Source organism: Peromyscus californicus, unplaced genomic scaffold (genome assembly GCF_007827085.1).
Source record: "Peromyscus californicus insignis strain IS unplaced genomic scaffold, ASM782708v3 Scaffold_4__1_contigs__length_199733344, whole genome shotgun sequence".
Classification (NCBI taxonomy): Eukaryota; Metazoa; Chordata; class Mammalia; order Rodentia; family Cricetidae; genus Peromyscus; species Peromyscus californicus.
In genome coordinates this window covers 160,081,728-160,093,229 of record NW_026294562.1, presented here as the reverse complement: position 1 = coordinate 160,093,229, position 11,502 = coordinate 160,081,728, and positions in this window count along the sequence as shown.

Genomic DNA, 11,502 nt, shown 5'->3' with positions numbered 1-11,502 from the left:
CCTTGGTGTCCAGAGCCCTCCTGATCCGGCCCCTTTCACCTGTCTGACCTCTTGGCCTCCTCCTTTGCCTCCAGGTTGCTCATTCCAGGAGTCAGCCTGCCTCCCTGCCCCTCCCACTTGCCTTCGGCCTCAGGACCTTTGCACTGCTAACCGACCCTTCTACACTAGGAAGCTCTTCTTGCACGACTCCCTTCCATCCTTCCGTGTCCGTTGCTCGTTTTATACTTCCGTTGCTCGTTTCCTCTTTGAAAGACATTTGCTTTGGTGGTGAGGGCGTGGGGGTAGGGTGCAGAGAGGGTCAGGTTTTCATTGTGTAGCCCAGGCTGACCTCAAACTCACTGTGTAGCTGATGCTGCCTGGCCTCGAACTCCCCCCTACCCTCCCCACAGACAGGGTTTCTCTGTGTAGCCTTGGCTGTCCTGGAACTCACTCTGTAGCCCAGGCTGGCCTCAGCTCACAAAGATCTGCCCACCTCTGCCTCCGGAGTGCTGAGATTAAAAGTGTGCACCACCATGCCTAGAAACCTTTCCATTTTTAAGTAGAGAATATTTATTTATTTCAAATAAATATTTATTTATGTTAAATGGCCATCTGTGTCCCTACCACCGTATGCATTAAATATGCATTAAAAAGTCTCTTTAAGCCGGGCGGTGGTGGCGCACGCCTTTAATCCTAGCACTCGGGAGGCAGAGCCAGGTGGATCTCTGTGAGTTCGAGGCCAGCCTGGGCTACCAAGCGAGTCCCAGGAAAGGCGCAAAGCTACACAGAGAAACCCTGTCTCGAAAAACGAAAAAAAAAAAAAAAAAAAAGTCTCTTTAATTTGTTTAAATATTCTGAGTTATATCTAAGGACAATGGAAAGTCATAAAGGGTTTAAGTGGGAGATTTGCATATCAAAAGATCACTCCGGACTTCTCCTTTTGGTTTTGGTGGTTGGTGGTTGGCCATTTTAGTTGGATTTTTTTTTTTTTTTTTTTTTAGATGAATTAAAACTGTTAAGCTGATGTGGTGGAACAGGCGTTGGAGGCACTTGGGAGGCAGAGGCAGGAGGGTTGCTGTGAGTTTTAGTGCAGCTTGCTCTACATAGAGAGCTCAGGTCTGCCAAGGTTATACAGTAACTGTCTCAAAAAAAGAAAAGAAAAGGAAAGAACAACAAAGGCAGGATTTGGGAGGGAGGGAAGGACTGACTAGCTGTTAAGTCCCATGCTATGGTGCTGTCATCCTCGCACTCTGGAGGCTGAAGCAGGAGGATCATGAGTTTGAGGTCAGCCTGGGTTATCATGCAAGACCCTGTCTCAAAAACCAACAGTCTGAGGAGCTGACTCCATGACTGTGAGCACATACGCTTTTGCTGAGGACCTGAGTTAGGTTCCTGTACATACAAATGCGTGGAACTCCAGCTCCAGGGGATCCAGCGCCCTCTCTGGCCTCCACAGGAACCCACATGTGCATGCACAGATACACATGCAGACACTTTTTTTTTTAATTAAATACACACTTAAAAACAGATAAACTTCAACAGCCCAAGTGCCTCTTTTCTCTGCCTGAGCACGCTGAGTACCTACTGCCTTGAAGTCAGTGTGGGTCCCTCCTGGGCAATTTTGCAACATCGCCATCAACAAGCCAGCCTACTACGAAGTATCTTTGAAAGAGGTACACAGCCAATCCCTATTGTTTCCTTTTGCAGGCTGTTTTCCCTCCTGATTGGTCACCCTTGTTTCTGAGACTTCTGGGTGGGGCAGACTGCTTCCTCAACATTGGCTCTTCTTACCCATCGTCTGTGGCTGGACGAAACCCCAGCACATGCTCCTTTCTATTCAAGGCCAGTCAGTCGGGTTCTTTCCTTTTCTGCCTCTCTGCCCTTGAACCTCTTAGTTTCTGTCTCCAGGGGTAGAGGTAGTTTTCCTTTGCAGAAGTTTTGTGTTCTGGCTGGTTTTGTGTGTCAACTTGACACAAGCTAGAGTCATCCGAGGAAGGAGCCTCAGCTGAGGAAATGGCTCCATGGGACCAGATGTAAGGCATTTTCTCATTTAGTGATCAATAGATGGCCCAGCCCATGATGGGTGGTGCCATCCCTGGCCCTGGGCTGTTGTTGGTCCTGGGTTCTATAAGAATGCAGGCTGAGTAAGCCAGTAAGCAGCACCCCTCCATGACCTCTGCATCAGCTCCTGCCTCCAGGTTCCTGCCCTGTTTGAGTTCCTGTCCTGACTTCCTTCAGTGCTGAACAGTGCTGTGGAAGTGTAAGCCAAATAAACCCTTTCCTCCCCAACTTGCTTTTTGGTCATGGTGTTTCCTCAAAGCAAAAGAAACCCTAAAACATTTTTGTTTAAATATTTTCCCCACCTGTCAGCCACAGCAGGAAATAGCTCTTGTGATGGCTGGTGGCACATTTAGAAATAGGTCTTGTCCCTGGAGATGCAGGAAACCACACTTATTCTCACTTTGCCTTGTTCATGGTGTTATTTTCAATTTTTTAAAGTTAATTTTAAAAACATTTTGTTGTTTTTGAATATAGGTGTGTGTGTTTGTGTGTGTGTGTGTGTGTGTGTGTGTGTGTGTGTGTGTGTGTGTGTGTGTGAATATGTTACATGTGATGGAGTCCAGAAGAGGGCATCTCATACCCTGGTGCTGGAGTCGCAGGTGGCTGCGAGCTGCCTGATGTGGGTGCTGGGAACCTCACTCAGGTCCTCTGCAAGAGCAGTGCATGCTCTTAGCCTGTGAACCATCACCCCAGCCCATGTTTAATGTCAGCCTATTTCCTTGTGGGCACAAAGTTCTGTTTACAATTTACCACCTTCATTTTATAGCCCTAATCCAGGTCCTGACTCACAGCCTGTGCTCGTCTTGCTGGCAGCATGCATTTGGACCCACAGCCACTGCTCCCAATGCACATTCCTGAGCTTTGCGGGGTTGTGATGGGTAGTTTTCCTGGTTTCGTTGGATTGATGTACATTTAGAGCACTAATGAGTGCTGTGTCTGGGAGTGCATTTCCAGAGTCCAGGGAAGAGTAGCCTCGAATGTGTGTAGCTTAGTTCTGAGCTGGGGGAAAAAGAGAAAGAGAGCATGGGGCTGGTAATCCCATCTCTCTGCTTAATGGTCCTGAAAGATGTGAGCAGGCAGGCAGCCTCCTTCCTGCTGCCACAGCCTCAAGATGCTCCTCCCACCATACCTTCCTTGCCATGATGGATGGTGCCCTCAAATAATGAGCCCAAACAAACCCTCTGTAATTTCTTCTTGTCAGGTATTTGATTACTTGTAAAAGAAACATAACTAGTATACATGTCTACTTCATAGCTTCACATCTGGACTCTGTGGGCTCAGGCTAGACTCTAATTGCTCTTTAGCACACCAAACAAAAGGAGCCTACACTTGAGCTTAGGTCATAGGAAGAGACAAGACAAAGAAGCCTCCCATCCCATTCCCGAGTCTGACCTGTCCTGAGATGGACACTCCAGGTCCTGGGTCTTCAGTCTCTGAAGGCGTGGTGGATTTGGGGTGCCTGGAGGTGACTCCACATCACTAGATGGAGTTATGTGAATAGCAGGCACCCCCAAGAGCCTCCAGGATTTAGGGGATAGGTCCTGGACACACTCAGCCTGTGTTTGCTGCTCAGCTGGAGAACCAGGTGAGCCCTGGTCACCACCCTGGGCCCCCTGGGGAGCCCAAGGCAACAGGGGCAGGAGTTCAGCCATGAGGAGGAATTTGGACAGCAATGTGGCCCCTAGGGGAGAGCAAGGAGAGGTAAAACAGAAAGCCCTTGTCCAAGTACAATTGGGGGGGCATTATGGCAGAGATCTGGGTGAGACTCCCACCCCTGCTGACATCCTACCCTCACGACTCCGAGCTCCCGTTTCTTTCTTGGCATGCTAAAGGCCCTCTAGAGATAAACTATCCCCGAATGGACAGCCAGTGCGGAGACCTCACAGAGTGCTCGGCATGCAGCTGTTCACGTGCCCAGGCTGGGTGTCGTTCCTAAGCGTCCTCTACGGCTGTACTCTGAGGCCCAGACACCATGTCCCCTTCACATACAAGGCCACGAAAGAGCCAGGCCTCGCTGGGCTTCATGGCTAGCCAAGCTGGGACAGAGAAAGGCGGACTCTAGGACTTTCCTTCCCCGGTTTTCTCAATGTCTCAACCAAGACGAACAAAGGGAAGGTGGCCCGGAGGCTGGCACGGCTGTGGGGTTAACAGCTTGTGGTTAGAGCTGCCTGGGTCTGGCAACACCACCCCAGAGCCTGTCTGCTCACGGGGGACAAGGGAAGGGTGACTGCGAGGGCTGGGGAGGGGGTTGGGAGATGGGGGACGGGACCAAAGGTGGTTTTTCTTAGTTTGAGGAGGACCCTGACTCCCAGGCCCAGCTTGGACCTTACCAGCACACTAGAACCCCAAGACTCTACCTTTGAGTTCTTCTTCTGTGTCACAGGGTTCAGACTTCTGGGATAAGGGAAGACCGGGCCCTTCCTTCTCTCCCTGAGGTGGGCCAGGCCTGAGACTCCTGACCTTCAGGCCGGAACAGCATGTCTGACTGGAGTCCTGTTACCTCTGGCCAGCTGTTCCTGGAAGAAGTATAGAGCAGGGGTGGGGGAGGGGAGGTGAGCGGGGGGAGGGGGGTGTTCCTACTACTGAGGGCACCTGGGCAGGCCTCCCTCCCTTCTCTCCTTCACTGTGCCCTTCAGGCCTCTGATGATATCTCACGAATTAATGAGGTGCTTTTCTCTCCCTTACCCATATGTGTGAGTGCCCTCGTGAATGCCTCTGTGGTGTGGTGCTTTGAATGAGAACTGCCCTCTATAGGCTGGGGTACTTGACACCTGGTCCCCAGCTGGTGGCACTTTGGGGCGAGGTTGTGGAGGAAGCATGTCACTGGGGCAGGCTTTGGGGGTTTATAGCCTCATGTCACTTCCGGTTTCTCCCCCTTCCTGTGTATGGATGAACACTAGGCCTTTGGGGGATGCTTTCGCTGTAAACTACAGTGCCTCCTCTGCATTGTGTCTTCCTTCTCCACAGTCAGGGGAGTGACAGGGTCGTGAGCCTGCCCACAGGAGTCCCAAATGAGATGGGGTGGTAGATTAAATGCCCAGAGCTGTGTCCTTTCTAGAAGTCTCCACATGAAGATGAATGTGCAGACAGTGTGCCCTGATGGGACCGTCTTCACTCCCAGGTGGGGGCTCAGCTCAGCAGCCTTGTCTATTCCTGATAAACAATAAGCTGTACCAGGGTGTCTCCAGCCTCAGTTACAGCAAGATTTGTATCTGTTTCCAGCCAACTGTGGTCTTGGTTGTTTCTTTGTTTTTTGGTTTTTTTTAATCTTTTCCTGAGTACTCCCACCCATGAAGTTTTGACATCTTGCCACACCTCACCCACATTCTCTGTATGTGAAAGACTTCTGTATCAAATGTGTGTGGTTTGAGCCAGATCCCATCACACCCTTACCACTTTGTAAAGTCTAGAGTTGTTTTTATTTTTAAGAAGGGGGTCTCAGTATATCGCCAGGATGGCCTTGAGCCGATGACTACCCCGCCTCAACCCTCTGAGGGTTCGGGACTGCAGGCCCACACCAGCCATTACACAGACACCGATTCCTTTGATGTTCCGCACTCAGGTCCCATTCATGTCCCAGGAATTCTGAAGCATCTCTGAACGCTCACCAGGTGTCTTAAGCTGTCAGATCCCTCTCAACCTCCTTCTTGGTGATGTCCTGAGAAAGCAAAGGAAGGCGTGAAACATGGATGTTCTGATGAGTGGATGCTTGATTCCAGGTAGACCCTGTGGTCCTGGTGAAACTTTATGGGTTGTTTTAAGCAATAAGGTGGGACCACCAGAGACAGACTCAAGCCTGTGTGGGGACAGGTGACAGATTACAAAATGGAAGCACACTGAGCTGTCTGTGGCCACGAAAATCCTAAGCTTTGGCTGTGTTCAGTGTCACCACACCCACAGCGCAGGTCAGACGTGCTTGGCCCCTGAGGCAGAAGGCTTTTGGTCATCATAACAATGTCCCAGACTTTCTCTTTTTCCACTGGACTGGTATGCTCATTGTCAGCTGATTTCTAGAATAGGGATTAAACTGGACCTGGCGATACAGGCCACTGTAATCCCAGCCACTTAGGAGACTGGAGCAGGAGAATTGTGAGGACATGGCCTGTGCGAGTTACAGAGTTAAGTCCAGCCTGGTCAACTTAGAAAGACCCTGTTTCAAAATAAATAGTAAAAATAGGGATGGGGCCATAGTTTAGTATTTGAGCCCTTGCTTAGAATCCCCCAGTGAGGGATTGGGGTGTGGCTCAGTGGTAGAGCCCCTGCCTAGAATCCCCCAGTGAGGGACTGGGGTGTGGTTCAGTGGTAGAGCCCCTGCCTAGAATCCCCCAGTGAGGGGTTGGGGGTGTGACTCAGTGGTAGAGCCCCTGCCTAGAATCCCCCAGTGAGGGGTTGGGGTGTGACTCAGTGGTAGAGCACCTGCCTAGAATCCCCCAGTGAGGGCCTGGGGGCATCGCTCAGTGGTAGAGCATCTGCCTAGCACATGTTGAGGCCCTAGGTTCAAACTCTAGCACTGAAAAAAGAGAGACAAGAAAATGGGAATTAAGCTGCAGACCAAGTCCTTGCAGTCAGTCGGTTTATAGGCCTCATTTGCCAAGCATGTGAAGTGTTAAGAGACTTTAGGAGAATGTGAGGTGATCCCATAAGTAACAGGCCTTCCCGGGCTGGAGCAGGCACCCGAGTGTCCAGTCACTGTTGTAGGAAGTTATTACTTTACGTTTCCAAAGGGGCGTTGACATGAACTTGATGGTCACGATCTGTCGTGACACCCACACTGTACAGGATGCTGGGAGCCAGATGCTGGGGACCAGAGCCAGCACGAGCTAACCTTTCTAGAACGCCTGTCATTTCCCGGTGTTGGGTTTGTTGAGCTCAGGGTGTTTTTCCACACTGCCTACCAGAGAAGGTCTTAAAGATGAGCTGGTGATGCCGGTATGTTTGCAGGGGAGCAAGGCTGGGAGAGCTGCATGAGGAGCCGCTTCCTCCTGCCAGACACCACCATGGCCATCAGGAGGTACAGTTGCCTTGGTAACCTTCAGAAGACCGTGGCCCACAGTCAAGGCAAAGAGTAAACAAGTAGTGACAGCCAGGTCTGTGGTAATAGTAGTAAGGCTCTAACACACCCCGCTGGGAAGTGAAAGCAAGGATAATCCTCCCCCGCCTCCCCGCCACCCCTCCCCACCTCCCGCCCCGCTCCATTACCCCCCCCCCCCCAGGAGATTCAGCTACCATGTCCTCCTTCCCAAGCTGCACGTGGTCTTGGGAGGGCTGAAGTGTACAGGAAGTGGAAGGTTGACTGGGGTTTGGGACTTCAATGCCTCTGCCCCGGAGTTGTTCATGCTCTCGTTTGTAACCCCAATAAACTCGCTGGCTTGGATAGACTCTTCCTCTTTTTTATTCCTTTTTCTTATTCTTTGTATGTGTATGTATTTAACTCTGTGTGTGTATTCACATAGCACACATGTGGAGGTCAGAGGACATGAGTCGGTTCTCTCCGTCCACCATATGGGTCTCAAGGATCGAACTCAGGATGTCAGCCTTGGCAGCAATCACGTTCACCCTCTGAGCCATCCTGCCAGCCCCAACGAATAGAACCTTTCTTTAGGCTGTCAGTGCCCTCTCTGTCCAGAGCGGATGCTTCCTCCTGTGTCCCAGTCACACTTTCTCAACAGACTTGAGTGATCACTGTGTGTCCACAGTCAGGTTGGTGAGAACTTTAATCCAGCTCTTATTTGGTTGGTCAGTTTCCCCCATTTTATGGATTGCAGTTATATGTATTTGGTTTTGCTTTTAGAAAACAAAAAAGTTTTATGAATTCCCACGCTGAGCTGGAGAGATGGCTCAGCTGTTAGAAGGACTTCATTGCCCTTGCAGAGGAGCCCAGCACACACAGTGTGGCTCACAGCCACCTGTAACTTCAGTTGCAGGGGATCCAATGTGCTCCTCTATGGTGATATTTTATTTGTATTAAAATGTTATTTGTATGTTAATAAATAAAGTTGCCCAGGGGTCAGAGCTATTAGCAAGCCATAGGAAAGCAGGGCAGTGGTGGCGTACACTTGTAATCCCAGCACTTGTAGGCAGAGCTAGGTAAATCTCTGTGTGTTCAGGGATACAGCCAGTATTGGATACACATGCCTTTAATCTCAATACCAACCAAGTAAACACACAGAGACTTATATTGCTTACAAACTGTATGGCCGTGGCAGGCTTCTTGCTTACTGTTCTTATATCTTAAACTAATCCATTTCTATAAATCTATACCTTGCCACATGGTTTGTGGCTTACCGGCATCCTTACATGCTGCTTGTCCTGGTGGCAGCTGGCAGTGTCTCTCACTCAGTCTTCCACTTCCCAGCTTTATTCTCCTCCTTGTTCCGCCTGTACTTCCTCCTGCCTGACTACTGGCCAATCAGTGTTTTATTTACCAACCAATCAGAGCAACACATTTGCCATACAGAACATCCCATAGCACTCCTCTGACCTCTTTGGGTTCCTGAATGCATGTGGTGCACATACATGCACTCAAGCACACACACATGAGATAAAATAAAGAGATAGTTTTAAAAAAGAAAGCCTTGGCCATGTGGGGCCCTGGCAAAAGGATGGACAAAGGCAGGTTTTTAAAGGGAGGGTTGTTTAGACTTGCATTTTGGGAACGCAGTCCATCATGGTGAGGAAGGCACATGGCAGGACTGTGCGGCAGCTGCTCACAGCATCCCCAGTCAGGAAGCGGGAGGGATGGAGGCACTGTCCAGCTCGCCTTCTCCTTTTTATTCTCTCCAGGACTCCAGCCCACATTCAAGTCGGATCTTCCGTTGCCCACCTAAACCCCTGTGGAATTTCTGAATGCAGTCAAGTCAATTATCAAGATTAACCAGGCATGGTAGGACAAGTTTTTAATCCCAGCACTAGGGAGGCAGAGGCATGCTGATCTTCCTGAGGCCAGTCTGGTCTATATAACAAGTTTCAGGATAGCCAGAGCTATAATATAGTGAGACCCTGTCTCAAAAAACCAAACAAATTAAACAGATTAACCATTGCAGAATGGACTTCTCCCTCTAAAACCATGAATCATGAGTCAAATACATTTCTGTTTGGTCTGAATTGTCCAGTCCATTAAACCCCCAAAGGGCAAAGACAGGCCCCTCTCTCAACACCTCACATTATACAAAACCCCGCTTGTGTGGGTTACCCTTTGTGTCACTGTGACCAAAACACCTGCCAGAAACAGTTGAAGGGAGACTAGGTGAATCTGGCTCACGGTTTCGGGGGATTTATGTCTAATGTGGGGAGGAAGTCTTGGGAGAACAGTCTGGCAGGAGTCTGTGCTGGGGGATCCTCTTTCATGGTGAACCGGGACATGAGAGAACAGGACAGGAAGCTAAGAGAACACCATGGGAAGCAGGCTTGGTTGTGACCCTCAATGGTCTGCCCCTAGCGACTTATCTCTGCCAGTCACGCCCCACCTCCTAAGAGCTCCATAGCTTGAATATTGTGTCTGGAGTTGGGGGACACAATGCTCAAAATATGAACCAGTGGGGCCCATTTGGGATTGACACATCACCTGCTCTCAGAATAAAGTGATAGCTTGGCATGGGAAGTCTGTTCTCAAAATACTTTATTGAAATTTCCATTTGGAAGCTCCCGAGCTCTCCTTGACCATGCACTGCCTTTCACTGCCACACAGGACCCAACAACAAGGCTCTCAGCTGATGCCAGACTAGGTTCTTGGACTTCCCAGGGTCCAGAACTGTATGGAAAGCCAAGTTCAGTTGAAAATGATATAGATGCACACGTGTCATAAATGTGGCACAGAATGGAGCTGGCAAAATACCTGCTTAACTGTATTTACTTATTTGTCGTGTGTGTGTGTGTGTGTGTGTGTGTGTGTGTGTGTGTGTGTGTGTGTGAAGCTCTCTCCTTCCACCACGGCGAGCCTCAGGGACTGAACTCAGGCCGTCAGGCCTGGCATTAAACTCTCCTACCCGCTGAGTCATCATGCCCACCCTCCAATACTTTGGCCAGGGTGTTGAAGATAAAGCTTAGGCTCCTGAGCCCTGGGCCAGGCTGCCTGAAAGATGCCTGGCTGCTCCTGAGACTGTGCATCCTCATGCCTAAGTTTCCTGTAAAGTGATAACAAAAATGGTACCTCGTTCAAATTCTTTTTCAGGTTTGGTACATATTAAAAACGAATACAGATGGATATTACTAAAGTTATTATATTTTTAAGACAAGGACTCACTATGTAGTCCAGGCTGGCCTCAAACTTATGGTAATCCCCCTGCCTCAGCATCCCAAGTGCTGAGACGACAGGGAGCCACCATGCTTTGTTAACAAAGTTAAAGGTGTCTGTTCGTTTCCCAGGGGTGCTGTGATAAAAGACCACAGACATAGGCTTGAAACAGCAGACGTGTGCCTCCTGGAGCTCTCGAGCCAGCTGTCAGTAGGTCTCTGTAGGTGTCAGGCGTCATTCCTGGCTGCCCTGCCATTTCCAGGCTCTGTGGGCTGGATATGCCTTAGCTTGTGGCTATCCCATTCTGACTTCTCCCTCGGTCTTTGCACAGCGCCCCACTCCACCCCCGTGTCTCTCATGGGGACACTGGGTTTTTTGTTTGTTTCTTTTGTTTTTGTTTGTTTTTTAAATTTAACTTTTTTTTGATTCTTTGGGAGTTTCACATCATACACCCCAATTCCGCTCACCTCCCAGTCCCCCATATCCTCCCCTGCCTCAGTCCTGCCTCACCCCTCCACAAGGAAACAGAACAAAGCAAGCAATCAAGCAAACAAAAGCAAAAACCAAAGCCAAACCAAACCAGAACAGAACAGCAGCAGCAGCAGCAGCAAACCACTTTGCTCTCCTTCTTTCCCGCCTCTCCAGCACTTCTTCAGCTGTCCTGGTGGCACCGGAGGCCTTGGTGTGCCACATAGGTATAGCCTTGTCTTAGCAGCTTTACTAGCAAATGGTCATTGCGATGGGTCACTGGTCTGGTTCAAGGCCTCTGGTTTCTGGTCCATCATCATCACTGGGTCCTCACCAGAACTCCTCTGGGATATCTTGTGGTCGCCCCAGTCTTGGAGATCTTACAGGTATGGTTCAACATGACCAGTCCCTTCATGAGCTCCAGCAGGTCCTGGATGGGGTAGATCCTAGGGTGGGCCAACCCAGGGCCTGCTGTGGGCCTGGGTGGTAGCTGAGCTGGTCAGTCCAGGCCCTCATGAGGACGTTTATAGCTAGATGTAGTTCCTTTTTATTTGCTTGGTTTTTTGTCTTGTTGGGGATGGGGAGCAGGGTCTCACGCAGCCCAGACGGACTGTGAACTCACCATATAACGGAGGATGACCCTGAGCAGGTGGTCCTTCTTGGCTCGGCCTCGAGTTTTGGGATTACAGCTGTGTGCCACCATATTTAGCTTTTGTCATTGTGTTTAGTCCTGTAGGAAAATCCAAAACAGCTGCAATTTG